General features: G+C 41.1%; 4 non-coding genes across 4 annotated transcripts; 2 read left to right on the top strand and 2 right to left on the bottom strand.

The window, feature by feature from the left end:
• The first annotated feature begins 4,908 nt into the window (after window positions 1–4,908).
• Trnae-uuc (transfer RNA glutamic acid (anticodon UUC)) lies at window positions 4,909–4,980 on the top strand. The gene has a single exon. It is a non-coding gene; the product is annotated as a tRNA-Glu (tRNA).
• Window positions 4,981–7,072: 2,092 nt separating this feature from the next.
• Window positions 7,073–7,144, top strand: Trnae-uuc (transfer RNA glutamic acid (anticodon UUC)). The gene has a single exon. It is a non-coding gene; the product is annotated as a tRNA-Glu (tRNA).
• Window positions 7,145–12,334: 5,190 nt separating this feature from the next.
• On the bottom strand, window positions 12,335–12,406 carry Trnaa-cgc (transfer RNA alanine (anticodon CGC)). The gene has a single exon. It is a non-coding gene; the product is annotated as a tRNA-Ala (tRNA).
• A 3-nt stretch (window positions 12,407–12,409) lies between these two features.
• Trnas-gcu (transfer RNA serine (anticodon GCU)) lies at window positions 12,410–12,491 on the bottom strand. The gene has a single exon. It is a non-coding gene; the product is annotated as a tRNA-Ser (tRNA).
• Between the last annotated feature and the right edge of the window lie 9,151 nt (window positions 12,492–21,642).

Raw genomic sequence — 21,642 nt, 5'->3', positions numbered from 1 at the left:
GATTTCTCTACTAGAGACCCCGTTTTAGAGAACATCATGGCATGACGCCCTACCCCATATTATAAGACCCCAAGTTTAGGCGAATAATAATAGGGAGAAGTTATATCGGATACGGTTCCAACACTTTGCGCGATTATTATACGGTAATAAGAAATATTGTGGATCGTAAAATTTATATTTAGCGTAGCTTTATTTTCGGAAAATAGAGGCATTACTACACTTGCTTTATACGATTCAACATATGTATGTTCTGCAGACAAACGAACTGAAAGTTATTAGAACTCAAAGTTTGAAACTCGGAATTGAACGTGAAATACAAATACCACTTCTAAAAGCGGAAAATTTATTCATCTCTTTTGTCCATAAAGCTTCAAAGGTGATCTGAGAAAACAGGTGCAACGTTATAAAACCCGGATTTTCCATATTAGCAGGACATGTCATGGGCTGCTAGATTACGATATGATAAGGTAAATGATAGATTGCGAAACGGCAGTTTCAAATGTCATGGTGGGACATATTTACTGTGATGAAATATTTGATATGGGCGACAATGTGGTGTGAGCGGAACCAAGCAATCCGGTACATAAATCAAGGGTTCTCAATCGCCGGTCCGCGGACCGGTGCAGGTCAGCGACGACTTTCCTGCCGGTCCGCCAGGTATATTACAATTTTAAACAGATTCAGAACTTCGTGAGGTTACATATTCGATATGACTTGAAGTTCAAGACGTGTCATTTGGCGACATGCGAGCGACATGTAAAAACTGACCCGCTAAATCACGCAGTTTGGAGCGGGCCGAGCTTGAAGGAGCCAAAAATTACTTTATGAATTATTAGCATAAATTATAGAGTATTTTTTAAACTTCATCCAACTGTTTCAATTTTTTTCGTGCTCTGTGTGATTTAGTGTCACTAAATGTCTAGAATATTTGGTGCCCTTTCCCCAAGAAATACGCATGATATATACAAATAGGCATTTCGGCGTGAGCCATCACCGCGCGTATGACGTACTAACACATAATCAAGTTGAGGCTAACATGGGATTCCGAAAAGTGTGCCAAGCATTCGGCAGCGAGAAAACCTTGGCCGAAAAGGACTGCTCTTTGTTGACCGAAAACTTCGATATATATGTATGTCTAATTGTCCATATAGGCGCCTAAATGGCTGGCGACGAATCCCGCTGTCCTAGCAATCTGTACCCCACAGGACAAATGCCTTACCAGCAGAAAAATTATTTCCCAGTGAAGAAATACCAATTTAGAATCGTAAATTAATAGCAATATATATATCCTAATACACTGGTCAACACATATTTTTAGGCAGAAAAAGTAAGAGTGGTTTTGAGGGTTCTGAAGGGCACTGATTCCGAATATGACCGTAGTTTTTTCAAATTGGCTCTTGTTGTGGAGATAACCCATGGGGCTATTTGGACAAAAATCTCACATTTTCACGGTAGAGAGTAGATATAAAATCGGCTCAGTTGTACTATAAACTTTAGAAATTCAATCTACTTGTTATTTTTACACACCGAAGACTCTTTTCAATCAAAATACAGCAACAACACTATAGTTAGGATTAATAGATCTATCATAGTTACAGACTTTCACGGATATCATGTAGGCCTACATAAATAAACTCCAGTCACGTAGGCCTATATAAGTATTTGCCTAGATCAGTGGTTCCCAACCTTTTTGTCTTCATTCCCCACTTCAGATTTATTCCGAGCCGTCATTCCCCACCAGGACTTTGAGCGAGCGAAGCGCGAAAAATTTATATAATTCATGTTTGAATCGGTCAATATGATCGGGAATTGCATATATTTTGCTATCAATTTTTTATCCCCTCTCTGCTCACGTAATCAGATTTACCGGTAGAGCTGAGTGAGGTGTGTTGGAAAAGGTAGGACCCCTAAATATGAATTTAACATCTTCGGGCAGACCCGTTGGTATATTGACTTCGTTACATCATGCTATTTCGTGACCTCCAATATCTGCTATGTCAAAAGACATGGAAATCGCCAAAGCTAAAAGGCACACACGATTTCAAATTGGTATTGCTTTACTGGCTAATAATTTTTTCCCTGCGGGATGACATTTTTCCTGTGGGGTTCAGATCGCCAGGCCAGGAACATTCGGCGCCAGCCATATAGCCGCCTATGGATAATTAAACAAATCAAAATTTTCGGTCAACACATGGGCATTCCTTCTCGGCCAAGGTCTTCTTGCTGCTGATCGTTCTGGCACACTTCTCGGAGCCCTATGTTACATGGCCTATAACTTCATATATGTCTTGGTGAGTCGTGGCGCAGTATTGGCCGACGCCGAAGTCCATATTTCTGTAAATTCTACATATTTTCGTTGGGGAAGGGTACCCAATAATCAAAATATTATAGGCTTACCATACGTCCTCTTTTAAGATGATTTGTCCTCTTTTTTGACTTTTTTGAAAGTGTCCTCGGAGGACGCCCTTTTGTCCTCTTTTTTGAGATTTTGTCCTCTTTTTTGAAAATTTAGGTCAGATTTAGAGGAAATCGCGAGTGATATGCCCTAAATTACCGCAGAAGTGAAGCTCCGGCAGGTATTTCGGAGGGAAAAGTGGTGATTTAAGCTCTGAGCGAAAAGAAGACCTTTTTTTTTCAGTCATCCACCTGGCAATTGGCAATGTAGAGAGAAAAACGTTATTTTGAGCTCTGAGCGGAAGTGATGACCTTTTTTTTTTAGTCAACCGATCACGAAGTGAGAGAAATTTACCGGTTTTTGAGAATTCTTCTCCAGTTTTGCATGTCTGAAATTTCTGAAAAAGTGTCCTCTTTTTACATTTCCAAAATATGGTAAGCCTAAAATATTAGGCAATATTAAATCTCGCGCCCACCGAAAAAAAAATTGAATAAGTGACTTAAATTCCCAAAAATATATTCTATAATTTATGTTAATTCACGAAATCATTTTGGGCCCCTTCGAGCTCCCCCCCCCCAATTGGGGTTTAGGTCCTGTTCGCCACTACTCAACACTTTTGTCATCACAGAACAGCTAATTGCTGGTTTGACTAAACAAGACACGCAACCACACCAGCACGCAAAACAATCGCTAATAACTGCAACGTAAAACGTTATGTGAACCGATACCAGTAACGCTCAAAATTTCGCGAAAGTATTATTTCACGTCAAACCAGTCGTGCTGGATGCGTTTGTGACGCCATCATTGGCCACCCAGAGTTAAAAATGAGGTTTTGTGAACACCGCGCAATATAATTTTCGATACATACATTCCACAGCAGTTAACTGGTAGCGGTAATTGCGCATATGTCTACGTGAATATGAAGACTGTCCTGTAGACAATTTTGAGCAAACGCGTCTATTCCCCACCGGAAACCATTGAATTCCCCATTAGTGGGGAATTCCCCACCGTTTGGGAACCACTGGTCTAGGGGTCCGGATTCCTGGCTTTCACCCATGCGGCCCGGATTCGATTCCCGGTCTGGGAACTCTTATTCAACTTGAATTCGAAAACGGTAATACCATTCACAGACCCGTGATTCAAGATGTTATTTCGTCCGGTCCGCGGACAGTCTCCCGTTTGTAATGATAATGTAGCCTGCGGCCCCAGTCTACCGAGATTCCCCACTACTTGCCTACTACGTCAAATTCTATTGAATGTATGTTATTATATACGTGTGTGCGCAGCGTGCGAGAGTGAAGCTTACGTGTAAGTTCGTCGAAGCGAGAAGACTTGAATTATCGACATTTAAAATGCAGGCCTACTCAACTCTAATGACTTGATATCTTGGTAAATTTGCAGTTCCGCGGGCTTATCGAACGCATTGAAATCTTAATTAAGGAATGGACCATGTGTTAATTAATCTGAGAGAAGCAAATATGGCGGCGCCTGTATGACAATGCTGTTCTCTAATCCACATTGTCTTCGGCATTATCGGCGAGAAATGTCTTTGAAGTGACATTGCGGTCGTTAAAATACATTCATTAAATACGATTTATTCCTTGTATGTGTGGATAAATGGGCGAATAATGTATCGATTCAGCAATCCGGCCCGCCTAGTTCCTAATTTTCATATATCAGGCCTGCCGATTGGAGAGCGAAGTTGCCCGCTCCTGCTTCAAAATATCAAACCATATTTTGAGATCCTAAAAAGAAGATCTGAAAGCTTCAAAAAAGGGTGATTTTGAAATTTTTTCGATCGAGCGTATTGTGTTGACTAAAATAACGGTCATCACTTTTACTCAACCCCCGATTTTTTACGAAACGAGTCGCAGTTTTCGTGGCATTGAAATCCTTTTCAGCGGAGAAGAGGACAAATCCCTCTAAAAGAGGACATTTGAGCGTCCTCCGAGGACATTTTCAATTTATATATTTTTTTATACATTCCGGCAATCGCGCATGAGCGTCCGTAAATATGTAGACTACCCTGTATGTTAAACAAATACGTCAATTCCCCAGTGGAAACCATTGAATTTCCCACCAGTGGGGAATTCCCCACCGGTTGGGAACCCCAGGTCTAAACTATCTATGCATGCCAAACTCTTTGGATTAAAGTGGAACCACCAGATTGGTTTCGTGAGATGAACAGCTCCGTGTCAAGGTCTCCCAGATGGTCTAGGGGTCCGGATTCCTGGCTCTCACCCAGGCGGATCGGGATCGATTCCCGGTCTAGCAACACTCTTTCTCGAAAACGGCGATACAATTCACAGACTGTATTACCCGTAATTTCAGATGTCTTACATAAATAGACAAACATCGAAAGTCCTTGAAAGGATTGTCAGTCGATTGTAATCTTAGAATTTAGCTACATTAAGTCTGAACTAAACTATCTATGCATGCACATTGCGCACTCTTTGAACTTAAATGGAACCGCCATATTCATTCGATGGGATCAATAGCGCACCTTCGCCGTCTCCCAGATGGTCTAGGGGTCAGGATTCCTGGCTTTCACCCAGGCGGCCGGGGTTCGATTCCCGGTCTGGGAGCGCTTTTTCAACTTGCATTTAAAAACGGCAATACCATTCACAAACTTTATACCATTAATTTCAGACGCTTAACATCAATAGAGAAACTGTATACGACTCGCGCTCCCACAAACGACAAAATACGGTACCTTATCGTGTCGTATTTTCGGTAGTCGATAAAGTTTTGTATGGCAAACAAAATTAATAAGCTACTACAGATACTAAAACATAAGCCAAAGAAAGGGCCAATAAGTCTTCACTGAAGAGGGCAACGTAGTCGCTAAGGCTGATAAAGTACAAATAACGCTGCAAAGTGCCGTTCAGTACAAACAGTTTTATCGCCGTAATGTACAGGCAGGCCCAAATTAAGCTACACGGTCAGTGCACAAGTAAAAGCTGAGTGGCTGAACGTATATAATAAAGTTAATAACTTGAAAATGCGACTTTCAGAGCAATGCGTCCTGGATTTTTTCTGTGACGAATCAGGAAAATGTACTTTGTCTCAAATCCAACTATGAGAATGGCAAGAGTGCCGATGCACGCGCGCACACAAATAAATGGCGTCAAAATATATAGAGGTATATTATTTGGATTTGGTAAGTATCGAGAATAAAAAACTTCAAGTAAATTTCCGCAGATGAATTGAATGGATGTGAACGCTGTCTATTAATTCAAGACGACCGCAAATAGAATAAAAAACCATCCGCTGATTTCAATCGTCTGTAGTATACGAAGAAGGCGTAAAGAATAGCAAATCCTTCCAAGCATGTTCCCATGAGCCCTGTTATGACTCCGTGTTCTTTATATTTCACCACATTAATGATGAAAAGCACGAAGTTGGTCGTCACCATAATAACGTAAATCACTGAAAAGTAAGAAAGGATTCAAATTCAATAGCGTTCTTGTAAGGGATATATTGGCAAACATTTTTGTAGAAAGGAAAGGTATATTTAGGGCAGGGTTTCTCAACCTGTAGGCCATGGTCCGTTGCGGGCCACGAGACCGTCAGAGGAGCACGCAAATATTTTATCATCTCTAAGTCTATAGTCCACGATAACAAACGACATAAATTAAAACTTATCCACTTAAGCTTGACGCTGAGCGTTCAAAGCCATAATTTCTGCCATTGGCGAATATTTGTTGGATGATCCCGCCTGTGCGAAAAATTATCGAGACGACAGACTTTGCGTCATCAAGAGGGGCCGCTCACACTTTCACTTGTGTGCCTTGAAGTCGACCTTTATCAAAATGCACCAGCCCAAGTTTTGTCGACAAAAGGACATCATCATGGACCATCTTAAAATAATACATTCGATGGTATTTGATTCACCATGAGTAGACAACGGGCCATCTACAACATTTGGACTAAACGGGCTACACAGTGGTTCGGAACCTTTTTCGACACATCGCCTCCTTATCAATCTCGAAATTTTCGCCCCCTCCCCCACCCATATTTAAGGATCCGAAAATAGGACATATTACCTAAACGGGCAATCACTGGTAATTTTAGTACTAAAATAGCCAATTTTCCGAGGTAGCAACACCGGTTTCCGTGTCTAATTTTCGTTGATTCGACATTTTTTTCGCGTCATATGCAGAATAAGCCGTTCTAAAATGTTCGTGTCCTAGTATACTTTGGTATTTTCGCCCTCTTGTTTCTCAAAATTGCCCACTGGGCCCGATATCGTCCACGTTGGGAACCACTGGTCTAATCTATCTGTGCATGCCAAACTCTTTGGATTCAAGTGGAACCACCAGATTGGTTTCCTGAGATGAACAGCTCCCCTATCAACGTCTACCAGGTGGTCTAGGGGTCAGGATTCCTGGCTCTCACCCAGGCGGCCCGGGTTTGATTCCCGGTCTGGGAACACTTTTTCAACTTGAATTCGAAAACGGCAATACAATTCAGACTTTATTACCCGTAATTTCAGATGTCTAACATAAATAGATAAACATCGAAAATCCTTGAAAGGATTGTCAGTCGATTGTAATCTTAGAATTTATCTATATTAAGTCTAAACTAAACTATCTATGCATGCACATTGCGCACTCTTTGAACTTAAATGGAACCGCCAAATTGATTCGGTGAGATCAATAGCGATCCTCCGCCGCCTCCCAGATGGTCTAGGGGTCAGGATTCCTGGCTTTCACCCAGGCGGCCCGGGTTCGATTCCCGGTCTGGGAACGCTTTTTCAACTTGTATTTGAAAACGGCGATACCATTCACAAACTTTATACCAGTAATTTCAGACGCCTAACATCGATAGAGAAACTGTATACGACATTTGCCCCCATAAACGACAAAATACGGTACCTTATCGTGTCATATTTTTGGTAGTCGATAAAGTTTTGTATGGCAAACAAAAGTAATAAGCTATTACAGATACTAAAAGAAAAGCCAAAGAAAGGGCCAATAAGTCTTCACTGAAGAGGGCAACGTAGTCGCTAAGGCTGATAAAGTACAAATAACGCTACGAAGTGTCATTCAGTACAGACAGTTTTATCGCCTTAATGTACAGGCAGGCCAAAGCTACACGGTCAGTGCACAAGTAAAAGCTGAGTGGCTGAACGTATATAATAAAGTTAATAACTTGAAAATACGACTTTCAGAACAATGCGTCCTGGATTTTTTCTGTGACGAATCAGGAAAATGACTTCGTCTAAAATCCAACTATGAGAATGGCAAGAGTGCCGATGTACGCGCGCACACGAATAAATGGAATCAAAATATATATAGGTATATTATTCGGATTTGGTAAGTATCGAGAATAAAAAACTTCAAGTCAATTTCCGCAGATGAATTGAATGGATATAAACGCTGCCTATTAATTCAAGACGACCGCAAATAGAATAAAAAACCATCCGCTGATTTCAATCGTCTGTAGTATACGAAGAAGGCGTAAAGCAGTGGTTCCCAACCTTTTTGTCTTCATTCCCCACTTCAGATTTATTCCGAGCCGTCATTCCCCACCAGGAATTTGAGCGCACAAAGCGCGTAAAATTTATATAGGCTAATTCGTGTTTGAATCGGTCAATATGATCGGGAATTGCATATATTTTACTATCAATTTTTTATCCCCTCTCTGCTCACGTAATCAGATTTACCTGTAGAGCTGAGTGAGGTGTGTTGGAAAAGGTAGGACCCCTAAATATGAATTTAACATCTTCGGGCAGACCCGTTGATATATTGACTTCGTTACATCATGCTATTTCGTGACCTCCAATATCTGCTATGTCAAAAGACATGGAAATCGCCAAAGCTAAAAGGCACACACGATTCCCTGCGGGATGACATTATTCCTGTGGGGTTCAGATCGCCAGGCCAGGAACATTCGGCGCCAGCCATATAGCCGCCTACGGATAATTAAACATATCAAAATTTTCGGTCAACACATGGGCATTCCTTCTCGGCCAAGGTCTTCTTGCTCCTGATCGTTCTGGCACACTTCTCGGAGCCCCATGTTTCATGGCCTATAACTTCATATATGTCTTGGTACGTCATGGCGCAGTATTGGCCGACGCCGAAGTCTATATTTCTGTAAATTCTACATATTTTCGTGGGGGAAGGGTACCCAATAATCAAAATATTAGGCAATATTACATCTCGCGCCCACTGAAAAAAAATTTGAATAAGTGACATAAATTCCCAAAAATATATTCTATAATTTATGTTAATTCACGAAATCATTTTGGGCCCCTTCGAGCTCCCCCCCCCAATTGGGGTTAAGGTCCTGTTCGCCACTACCCAAGACTTTTGTCATCACAGAACAGCTATTTGCTGTTTGACTAAACAAGACACGCAACCACACCAGTACGCAAGACAATCGTAAATAACTGCAACGTAAAACGTTTTGTGAACCGATACCAGTAACGCTCAAAATTTCGCGAAAGCATTATTTCACGTCAAACTAGTCGTGCTGGATGCGTTTGTGACGTCATCATTGGCCATCCAGAGTTAAAAATGAGGTTTTGTGAACACCGCGCAATATAATTTTCGATACATACATTCCAGAGCAGTTAACTGGTAGCGGTAATTGCGCATATGTCTACGTGAATATGAAGACTGTCCTGTAGATAATTTTGAGCAAACGCGTCTATTCCCCACCAGAAACCATTGAATTCCCCACTAGTGGGGAATTCCCCACCGTTTGGGAACCACTGGCCTAGATAGTCAAATAACGTGACATTAATTTAATCAATTTTACGTCAGCAACCCATTGTAAATTCGAAATAATCAGTTGGAACATAATATTATGAATTTATTTTAAAGAACAACTTTTTTTGTACGATTTCACCTGTAAGCTATTTAGTGCAGTTTCTCGAAAGGTTCCGGCAATGGTCTGCCATAATATGTTCAATTGTTCATCTCATCGGCCTTAATATCTGTCTTTTGTTGTTATGATGTCTTGATAGAACCTCTCCCCTTGCTAATCAACAAGATGATCAGGAAATATATATATCAAGACGACTGAACAGGAAGTGAACTTTTATGCTCATGTTTGTGCTCAAGTTTTCGATATGCAGATACGAATTTTCGGACGGTTTGTTTGTAGTTGAGTGCTTCGCGATCATCTAAAAAGTTTTATTTACTACATCTCAGGAGAAATTACATACAGTGAACTCATTCCTAATGTGAAATTGGAATCTTTCATTCGGTATACGAATACGCCTATACCAGATACCAGATTTAAGCTTCACGTTTGATAGGGTTACTAGGTATACCCACTTTGTTGACTCAGCGGAAAATTATCCATTTAACAATCAAAAAAATGAGACTCATACGGTAGTTAAGCTCTTCAAGGGCAAATTTTATAGTTTTATACTTCTCTTTAATCTTGGTAGAATTATCAATTGATACAGGATTGATGCGTTTCTGTTGTGCAAAAGTAGGCTACAATTCGTGGGCTTGATAAACTTCTATTTTAACAAACAAATATTTTGCATCATGTCATGTTAATATTGATAGAATAAGTGAGAATAACATGAGGGTTCTTCTTAGTCAATTATGTATTCATGCGCAGTATTAAATTAGCAAAAAACGACGATTTTCTTCATACCAAGTGAAATATTTAAGGGTAGGCCTACATACAGTAATTTTGGGCTTTTTTTAGGGGTATAAATATCTTCTGACAAAGAGCCAATCTGACAAAACTGATGTGATATTCGTAATCAGCAACCTCAAAAACCCCAGAAACGGCTCTCAGATGTTCTGCCTAAATTTTTTTTTTTCATTTTGTTGACCAGTGTTATCAATAATACTGACTGATTCAGCCATGAATTAGAAAGTACTCACACACGATTACGCCACATTTACTCTTTCCCTACAGTACTGGTGAAAACATCCATGCAAACGTGGGGCCAGGAGAGCTTTGGTTTATCACCCTGGGGGGAAGACTATATGGTGTGTTGGGGGTGAGCTGAGGAAGTGCTTAATCGGCCCTGACTATGTTGGTGGCTATAGGTATAGCTGTTGTCAGTTGTTTTCGTGCGGCGCATTGTATTCGTAGTAGCCAGAATAGCTTACGTCTGGTCGTAGTGGGCAATGAGTAAGTTAGCACGATAAGGTGCTTGGTTAAACTCCGAAACGCTTCTTCTTACGATATTGTCGAGTTATCATGGTCGGTTAAATCCGCGGTCTTCGGAGGCGTAAGACTGTGAACGACTCTAGGCGGTAGCACGTTGCTCCGGGCAAGGTGATAGCCTATTACATCGACTAAGCAGATTCGCTACCGTAAAATCACATGGTTGCCAGCTTGAATATAATTAATTACGATCAAAACCCTCAAAATGTCACTTGCTATCACCATATACCTACAAGAAAACGGTGGCATACTTTTAATTTTGGTTTAATTTCAATTTTTGGAAATCCACCGGTCCGCCAAATATTTTTGACATTTTACCGGTCCGCAAGGTGAAAAAGGTTGAGAACCACTCCGATCCATTGGCTGGATTGAACGAATACTTTTCATAAAATAGTAATTTTCGTAAGCGACTTTTCCTTTTCTTGGGGTCGTATTCGTTCGTTTTACGTGGATGCTGGTCAAAGACAGATTATCTAGAAGAGTATTATTGCGCCTATACTTAACCTATTTACTAGGGATGGTGTGAACGTGAAGTTCACGTTCGCATTCGGTGTGTGAACCTCATAAAGCTGGAGGACCGCGTTCACAAACGAACCTTGGTATGTTCTGCACTGTGGACCATTTTCATGTATTACATTTTCACACGCTATCTTTGCGGCTGGAATTATTTCCATTCAAACTTCAAACCTCTGCAATTTTACCCTTTTCAAAAATTTTAATTTCTTTGTTAGAAGTTTGCTCAAAATATTCAGCTTTCGCTTTGTGAATATTTAGTGACTCTCTGCTTTGAGTTACCCGCAATGACACAACATCAAGAACGAAATGCAGCATTGGCGGGTGGCTGCGGGGGAGGCAAATGGGGCAGTGCCTCACCTGGCGTCATGAAGAGTAAAAGAAAATAGGAAAAACCTTCAATTGCTGGTATTTTCCGTCGCGCGGCAACGAAGAACAACTACCATGATCAGGACTGAATACAAGATAAAACGCATTGCTCTATCAAGTATGCCGGACCCCAATTGTGGAACAGCATCTCGCCGGCTATCCGACGGTCGTCGAGCATGTCCCCATTCAAGTCGAAATACAAGCAATTTCTTCTAAATGAATACTAGCCAGTCTTCAGGATTACCGGACCACGACCTAACATCGACCTCGCCCTCCGCCACATGCCACCTCATTTTATCGCTTGCGTCTTATATTCTCTGCATTACTTTTCATTCAGTGTGCCTGTGCAGTGCGCACGCCTCTTCTTTACTTCGCCTAGGCTAAGGTGAGTGTCTGATAATAACGGCTACTCCAAGTTGTTTCGACACCTTCCTATCTTTTCATTGTGTCGCAGTCTTGTAATGTTTTGAAACGATGAAAATAATAATAAACCTGATTGATTGAGGGGCCTAGATAAACCTCAAACACCTGGTAGGAATTCTGGAGTCGGCCGTGGTTTAGCATTACAGATAACAAAGCAGCATGGCTTGCTAACAAAATCACAGCGGATGGGTTCGCTTCCCGGTAGTGTCATGATTTTCTATTTTTAAAACTACAGTTTTAATTTTTGCTTGCTTGCAAACTTGGTTAGAATATATCGTTTGCGTCAAATCACATCATATCGTTGAGCAGCAACATTCAAACTGCGTTTAGCCAAAATTAGCCAGACAAATAACAATTGCAACAATAGTGTTGACAATCTACATGCTATTGATCATAATAACAATCCTACGGCGCAATTGACTTCTCAAAACATCTAGCCAATTAAATTATAAATGTGAAACGATTTAGCATCATCCGATCGAAAAAGTTTGGAGACGCCGGGGATTGAACCCGGGACCTCACACATGCGAAGCGTGCGCTCTACCACTGAGCTACGTCCCCACGCGACGAGGATGGGATTCGAACCCACGCGTGCAGAGCACAATGGATTAGCAGTCCATCGCCTTAACCACTCGGCCACCTCGTCGTCGAAAGGCTGGCAAGCCAAGTAATGATCAGATTCCGTTTACCTGCGAACGTACATTCGTGCCGTATTTACAGTTTCTACGCTATCCAAATTTGATCGTTAACAGTGATGGTTGGCTTGTTTAGGCGTTCGTATTCACAAACTATCGTCCTTGCGTAGTTCATCATCATTGGTTTATTAGCAATTTTATCAGTTCAATACACCACAAAAAATGCGATACAATGAATAGACAGGAAGCTTGTTCTAATGTTATCCTTTATTACACTTTTATTAAAGCTTAATATCGTGTCGTTAGTCGTATATTTACTGAATGTTGACTCTACGTATATGTGTGTGATTTAATATATATGTTACACGCATCAAACACTCCAAACGGGTGGCGACTGACTCTGAAGGCCTAACGGCCCCTCGTCGTCTCCCAGTCTATACTGCAATATTTGTTTCGTATACTTCTTTATTTATTGATGTGACGAATAAAAGACTATCTATCTATATCTATCTATAAGATGTCGAAGCGACTTGGATTTGTCAATGGAATCGGACACCCACCTTGGCCTAGGCGTAGTAAAGAGGAGGCATGCACACTGAATGAAAGTAAAGAATACAGTATAGAAAAAGAAAGCGACAAGAAATAGGGCGGCATGTCATGGGAAGCGAGATCGATAGGTCAGTCGTGGTCCGGTAATCTTGAGGATGGACTGTATGTTATGACAATTTATTTCATGATATTCAAATGCATGGTGCCTCGCTACAACCGATCACAAGTTTTGTACATTTCCGTCATTTATAAACAAAACCATAATGCAAAACTGCAAAATCATAATCAGAACGAAGTTTATTTGTGGTTTAAAATACGAAATTTTTGTCGAGTAGGCCTACCGTCAACATGTCGTCTCATCGTGGTCTCGTAGTGACTAGCCTAACGAGTGGCGACACCGTTGTAGCATTTTTTGAACAGGTCTAGCTGTATCCTGTATGCGCGCATCCAATCCAACAGTTGTGAGGTACATTCTTATGTATATGGACAATTCAGCTATGTCAAGTATTGGTGACATAAGCATTTTAGCGCTCCGCAATTTCATCTACTTTCTTCCAATAAGATGCCATCAGTTAATTCAATAGGATTTGGAATGAGAATGACACAATGTCGAATTCCACAATACAATCCCGTGACCAGGGCAGTGGAGTCGATCCACTTCATTTACTACGACTCCAAATAGGGTTGCATTTAAAACTAAAATCAATTTCAAACAAACGTGTTTAAAACAATAAGGCCCTAATTTAAAACATGCTATTATTGTTTTTTACGTTTTTTTAAAGCCATGACGTCACAAATATTCGATTCTGACGTCATAGGGGATTGACATTGACAATTGAAAATATAGGGTAAAAATAGCTCCTTTGATGAAATAATATATACTATTGCTGTTGAACAGACTATATCGGGTGGTAATTGTCCATGTCCATAGGCTCATACAATATGTTTTTGTAAAGTATTTACACAATTATGGCATAATTTACAACTTAAAAAAAAAACATTTTTAAAAGGACCTTTTTTAAAACACTGTTTAAATAAAGTACTTTAAAACAACGTTTGTTTTAAATGCAACCCGAACTCCAGACATTTTCGATGTACTAGTAGCTTAGTATGCTGTTCACATTCAGTCTCCCAGTTTCAAAGCGTCATAGTGATACGCAATTCATGACTGCTAGGGAATTCATGAAACAGAGTAAAGCATGATAGAATTACACATCATCTACGCTACGCACGTGAAACCAGCAAGTGTGAGTCTCTTTTACACGCCGCCGAAGATCTACCGGCAAGGATCTAAAATTTTGAAAAATCAACCCTTTCATCCATTCTATTTTTGCCAAGTTAAATAAATTTCTACTATGCTGTTTTGATATACCCATTTATACATACTGTGACTTTGTAATTGGATGGTATATTCACACAGAGGTATGGTTAATGTAGCCATCGTCTCACTCAAGTAGAGTGTAACGCACATAATTTCTACAAATGTAGAACTAGCGATTTACAAGTAGGCCTAATGAAGCATAACTATATCGGGCCCAGTTTTGCCTGAAATGCCGAAAACTGTCAAGTAGAAGTAGTTTAATATCAAAATCACTTGAGAAAGTAATGAAAGTGCGCAAAATATACTTGAAGTAGCCTACTGCGACAAGTAGAAGTACTTCGTTACTGACCCCCCCCCCCCCCCCCCCCCCCGCAGCGGTTTCAGTTATTTTTTACATGGTGAATCCAGTAAAATGTTGATTAGCCTTATGTATAGTTCAGTTTACTCGATTCAGTTTGTTAATAATTTTCATTAATGCAAAACACCACAAGACTGCGATACAATGAAGAAGCTGCTGTCGAAATGAAATTGAGTAGTCATTGAAATCAGACACCCAGCGGGGCCTCTAGACCAGTGGTTCCCAAACGGTGGGGAATTCCCCACTAGTGGGGAATTCAATGGTTTCTGGTGGGGAATAGACGCGTTGCTCAGAATTATCTACAGGACAGTCTTCATATTCATGTAGACATATGCGCAATTACCGCTACCAGTTAACTGCTCTGGAATGTATGTATCGAAAATTATATTGCGCGGTGTTCACAAAACCTCATTTTTTAACTTTGGATGGCCAATGATGACGTCACAAACGCATCCAGCACGACTAGTTTGACGTGAAATAATGCTTTCGCGAAATTTTGAGCGTTACTGGTATCGGTTCACAAAACGTTTTACGTTGCAGTTATATTTACGATTGTCTTGCGTATTGGTGTGATTGCGTGTCTTGTTTAGTCAAACAGCAAATAGCTGTTCTGTGATGACAAAAGTGTTGGGTAGTGGCGAACAGGACCTTAACCCCAATTGGGAGGGGGGGGGGAGCTCGAAGGGGCCCAAAATGATTTCGTGAATTAACATAAATTATAGAATATATTTTTGGGAATTTATGTCACTTATTCAAATTTTTTTTCAGTGGGCGCGAGATTTAATATTGCCTCATATTTTGATTATTGGGTACCCTTCCCCCACGAAAATATGTAGAATTTACAGAAATATAGACTTCGGCGTCGGCCAATACTGCGCCACGACGTACCAAGACATGTATGAAGTTAAAGGCCATGTAACATGGGGCTCCGAGAAGTGTGCCAGAACGATCAGCAGCAAGAAGACCTTGGCCGAGAAGGAATGCCCATGTGTTGACCGAAAATTTTGATATGTTCAATTATCCGTAGGCGGCTATATGGCTGGTGCCGAATGTTCCTGGCCTGGCGATCTGAACCCCACAGGAAAAATGTCATCCCGCAGGGAAAAAATTATTTGCCAGTAAAGCAATACCAATTTGAAATCGTGTGTGCCTTTTAGCTTTGGCGATTTCCATGTCTTTTGACATAGCAGATATTGGAGGTCACGAAATAGCATGATGTAACGAAGTCAATATATCAAGGGGTCTGCCCGAAGATGTTAAATTCATATTTAGGGGTCCTACCTTTTCCAAAACACCTCACGCAGCTCTACAGGTAAATCTGATTACGTGAGCAGAGAGGGGATAAAAAATTGATAGCAAAATATATGCAATTCCCGATCATATTGACCGATTCAAACATGAATTAGCCTATATAAATTTTTCGCGTTTCGTGCGCTCAAAGTCCTGGTGGGGAATGACGGCTCGGAATAAATCTGAAGTGGGGAATGAAGACAATAAAGGTTGGGAACCACTGCTTTACGCCTTCTTCGTATACTACGGACGATTGAAATCAGCGGATGGTTTTCTATTCTATTTGCGGTCGTCTTGAATTAATAGGCAGCGTTTATATCCATTCAATTCATCTGCGGAAAATGACTTCTTGAAAAAGCGTTCCCAGACCGGGATTCGAACCCGGGCTGCCTGGGTGAAAGCCAGGAATCCTGACCCCGAGACCATCTGCGAGACGGCGGAGGATCGCTATTGATCTCACTGAATCAATTTGGCGGTTCCATTTAAGTTCAAAGAGTGCGCAATGTGCATGCATAGATAGTTTAGTTTAGACTTAATATAGCTAAATTCTAAGATTACAATCGACTGACAATCCTTTCAAGGATTTTCGATGTTTATCTATTTATGTTAGACATCTGAAATTACGGGTAATAAAGTCTGAATTGTATTGCCGTTTTCGAATTCAAGTTGAAAAAGTGTTCCCAGACCGGGAATCAAACCGGGGCCGCCTGGGTGAGAGCCAGGAATCCTGACCCCTAGACCATCTGGTAGACGTTGACACGGGAGCTGTTCATCTCAGGAAACCAATCTGGTGGTTCCACTTGAATCCAAAGAGTTTGGCATGCACAGATAGATTAGACCAGTGGTTCCCAACGTGGACGATATCGGGCCCAGTGGGCAATTTTGAGAAACAAGAGGGCGAAAATACCAAATGATACTAGGACACGAACATTTTAGAACTGCTTATTCTGCATATGACGCGAAAAAAATGCCGAATCAACGAAAATTAGACGCGGAAACCGGTGTTCCTACTTCGGAAAATGTCTATTTTAGTAGTAAAATTACCAGTGATTGCCCGTTTAGGTAATATGTCATATTTTCGGATCCTTAAATATGGGTGGGGGGGAGGGGGCGAAAATTTCGAGATTGATAAGGAGGCGATGTGTCGAAAAAGGTTCCGAACCACTGTGTAGCCCGTTTAGTCCAACTGTTGTAGATGGCCCGTTGTCTACTCATGGTGAATCAAAAACCATCGAATGTATTATTTTAAGATGGTCCATGAACTCCTTTTGTCGACAAAACTTGGGCTGGTGCATTTTGATAAAGGTCGACTTCAAGGCACACAAGTGAAAGTGTGAGCGGCCCCTCTTGATGACGCAAAGTCTGTCGTCTCGATAATTTTTCGCACAGGCGGGATCATCCAACAGATATTCGCCAATGGCAGAAATTATGGCTTTGAACGCTCAGCGTCAAGCTTAAGCGGATAAGTTTTAATTTATTTCGTTTGTTATCGTGGACTATAGACTTGTGGATGATAAAATATTTGCGTGCTCCTCTGACGGTCTCGTGGCCCGCAACGGACCATGGCCTACAGGTTGGGAAACCCTGCCCTAAATATACCTTTCCTTTCTACAAAAATGTTTGCCAATATATCCCTTACAAGAACGCTATTGAATGTGAATCCTTTCTTACTTTTCAGTGATTTACGTTATTATGGTGACGACCAACTTCGTGCTTTTCATCATTAATGTGGTGAAATATAAAGAACACGGAGTCATAACAGGGCTCATGGGAACATGCTTGGAAGGATTTGCTATTCTTTACGCCTTCTTCGTATACTACAGACGATTGAAATCAGCGGATGGTTTTTTATTCTATTTGCGGTCGTCTTGAATTAATAGACAGCGTTCATATCCATTCAATTCATCTGCGGAAATTTACTTGAAGTTTTTTATTCTCGATACTTACCAAATCCAAATAATATACCTATATATATTTTGATTCCATTTATTTGTGTGCGCGCGTGCATCGGCACTCTTGCCATTCTCCTAGTTGGATTTGAGACAAAGTCATTTTCCTGATTCGCCACAGAAAAAATCCAGGACGCATTGCTCTGAAAGTCGCATTTTCAAGTTATTAACTTTATTATATACGTTCAGCCGCTCAGCTTTTACTTGTGCACTGACCGTGTAGCTTTGGCCTGCCTGTACACCAAAGGGGATCACAGCCTCGGAAATCCAGCCTCGGAAAATGACGGGGGATCCGAGCCTCGAATCGGTGAATGCACGCGTACACACTCACGCGCAGGCTAGATGCCAGTTCACCGCGACATTATTAGATACTCGATTTTGATAACGAATTACTACTCCGCTAATTGAGACCCAATCACGAAACTCATAACAGTGTTAGCCAACATCATTAAGGTGTAGCATACCAAATTTCGTCAACCATTTTAGGATGAAACGCCTTCAAAACCAACGCCGTCCAACATCGACTTTTCCGTTACATCTGTTTGCGGTAGCGTAGCTCGCACCTATACATAATCAACTTTAATATCGAAATTTGCCATTTCCCCAACTCGAAATTTGGTACGCAGTTGTGGGACATTATGACAATGCAACATACCAAATTTCGTAACATATTTTATGATGGAACACCTTTAAAACTAACGCAGTTCTATACCGACTTTTGCGTTAATCTATTTTACGGGAGCGTAGCACGCACGTCGCACATATACACAGTCAACTTTAATATCGTTACGGGACTGTAGCACGCACCTATACATAGTCAACTTTAATATCGAAATTTGCCATTCCCCCAACTCGAAATTTGGTACGAAGTTGTAGGACATTATGACAATGCAACATACCAAATTTCGTAACATATTTTATGATGGAACACCTTTAAAACTAACGCAGTTCTATACCGACTTTTGCGTTGCGTTAATCTATTTTACGGTAGCATAGCACGCACATATACACAGTCAACTTCAATATCGTTACGGGACTGTAGCACGCACCTATACAAAGTCAACTTTAATATCGAAATTTGCCATTCCCCCAACTCGAAATTTGGTACGAAGTTGTAGGACATTATGACAATGCAACATACCAATTTTCGTAACATATTTTATGTTATTATTATTATTATTGATGAAAAGATGAGTGACGCTTTTCGCCTGTAAGGCCAGGTGCATCACGGACTAGAATGAGCGATTTACCAAAATATGGTCAATAACCGATTTACAAGTAAGTACCACAAGATATAACAAATTCTGCAACATGGGATAACATTTCGGGGATGATCAGTAGATTTTCGAGTGTTGCAGTGATTTTGAGCTCGCGCGCCCTGTCGATTAAAAAGTTCCGATGAAAATCATATCGATTGCAGTGCAGCAAAAAATGCTCGACTGTATCAGGTACTGTACAATGGTCGCATAGGTCGGTGTCGCTACATCCAATTTTATATAAATGCGCTTTCAGGCGGCAATGGCCTGAACGAAGCCGAAATATTATTCGTTCGTAAAGCCTATGTCGATGCATCGATGGAAAGTGGCCATCAGTCAATGATCTATGGAAATTTCGATAGTGTCCTCCACGCTCATTTCGTTGATATTCGGCGTTCCAGGTCGCTCTACAGTATTGACGTACTTCGGCTTTCGCCTCAGCGTGGCTAATTTTTTCTGGAAGCGTCTGAGAAGGGGTATTTTCGATATTGGTCCTGGCAGCTTGCCAAGCCAATTTATCAGCTAATTCATTACCACCGATATCAGCATGCCCCGGTACCCAGACCAGGACAACAATGGCGCCTTTCTGAACCACTTGATTCAGCAAGCGACCACATTCAAATATAACATTCTGCGTTTGCGGTGCCTGCAGGTTGGTCATAGCGGATAGCACGCTCAGACTGTCCGATAGAATCAGATATGTTTGTTGGTATGAGCCATTCTGGCAGATCCATTTTAGAGCGTGGAGAATGGCTTGTGCTTCTATGGAGAAGATTGACTTAAGAGTGGAACACGACTGGGAAAAGTTTATCATCAGCGACGGGAAAGTCAACATTAATATCGAAATTTGCCATTCCCCCAACTCGAAATTTGGTACGAAGTTGTCAGACATTGTGACAATGCAACATATACCAAATTTCGTAACAGATTTTATGATGGAACACCTTTAAAAAATATCACAATTGGATTAGAATTAGAATTAGAGCATAACAACATTTAAAAAATTAGATTGGAATCAGATTACTTGGCATTTTGCTCGATTTTAGCGAAATTAGACAACTATAATTATCTAGTTGTCCAAATGTGATGCATACTCAGCTTTCTTAAGGGGCCACTTAACATAATTAGCGGTAAACAAAACAATGGCGTAACCGAATGAAGACGTCTCGTAATTATACGGGTGCCATTATATGAACGAAGAGATGTAGCAAAATATCTCAGTGATTTAAAAGAAACATCGACATTGCGTGAAATCAGTTTTGCGGAAGCTTTGCGCGATTCCTCGAATGGCGTCATATTCCGTCAAAACAACGGACACCCCGCTGGCATGTGCACTCGTGCCTGTATATAATGGGCCCCTATTCCATTCCGACTCACGTGCTCTTCAATTTTGTAATATGTACATTTGAAGGAGGCAGTTAACGTCGTATGTCCGTCGTATCAGTCAGGTCAAGTTGTCTGATGGAAAAATGTTGTCTGGAGGCAGATTTGGCAGTGTCGTGACGATTGATCGGAATAAATTTGAACAAGCTGCTGAAGAATTTTTCAAATTAAATGAACTCAACTTCTCACGAGATCCCCCGACGGAAATATGGTTATTTCTTGTCAGTAAACTTTTTCCGTCGGTTCTTTCCAAATCGAAAGAGAATATACGAAATGCCAAGAGAAAATGTAGAGACATGTGGAAAAGTACATACGATGGCATGGATTCCAATATAGCAACGACAAAATCTACAACGCACGAGAATGTTAATACTCCAGACGCTGAACAGGAATTTGCGGGTCTTGCGACGCCTCCCGACATCGATTCCAATATCCGAATGAAAAACTTTGATGGAATGCATGTAGATGCTTGTAAATCAAGCCTGGGACAGACTATGCACGAGATTGATACTGCCCCAGACGCTGGACAGGAATTTGAGTGTCTTGCGACGCCTCCCGACATCGATTCCAATATCCGAATGGAAAGCTCTGATGGACTACATGTAGATGCTTGGAAATCAAGCCTGGAACAAACAATACACGAGAATGATACTACTCCAAACGCTGGACAGGTATTTGAGTTTCTTACGACTGTTCACACCTGGCGGCCCCCTACTCCTCTACCCGAAAGCTCTTCGTTTCATATGGATTTTGGTACATGGGAGAGATTCAAAAGAAGCGCTCGAGGCAATACCATCACATATTCAGGATGGACTGATGTCATTGCAAAGTACCTCAGTGCAAGTAATCCATGGTGTTCCTTTGCCTTTAAGCGTCATCGCTTCAACACTGTATCTAAAAAAATAAGGTTCTGCTGCTACGGATACTGCACGATAAATGCTTGTGATAACACAGTCAGGGTTACAACAATGGACGGTATACTTTACAACAGGGGTGTCAATTTCAATTCGGGTCGCGGGCCGGATTCAGACCTCCAAACGTCTCGCGGGCCGGATC

The sequence above is a fragment of the Botryllus schlosseri genome, chromosome 9 (assembly GCF_051294905.1).
Source record: "Botryllus schlosseri isolate E-star chromosome 9, Bs_hap1, whole genome shotgun sequence".
NCBI classification, from domain to species: domain Eukaryota; kingdom Metazoa; phylum Chordata; class Ascidiacea; order Stolidobranchia; family Styelidae; genus Botryllus; species Botryllus schlosseri.
Note: the sequence above shows the minus strand (reverse complement) of the source record. Positions and strands in the feature narration are given on the sequence as shown.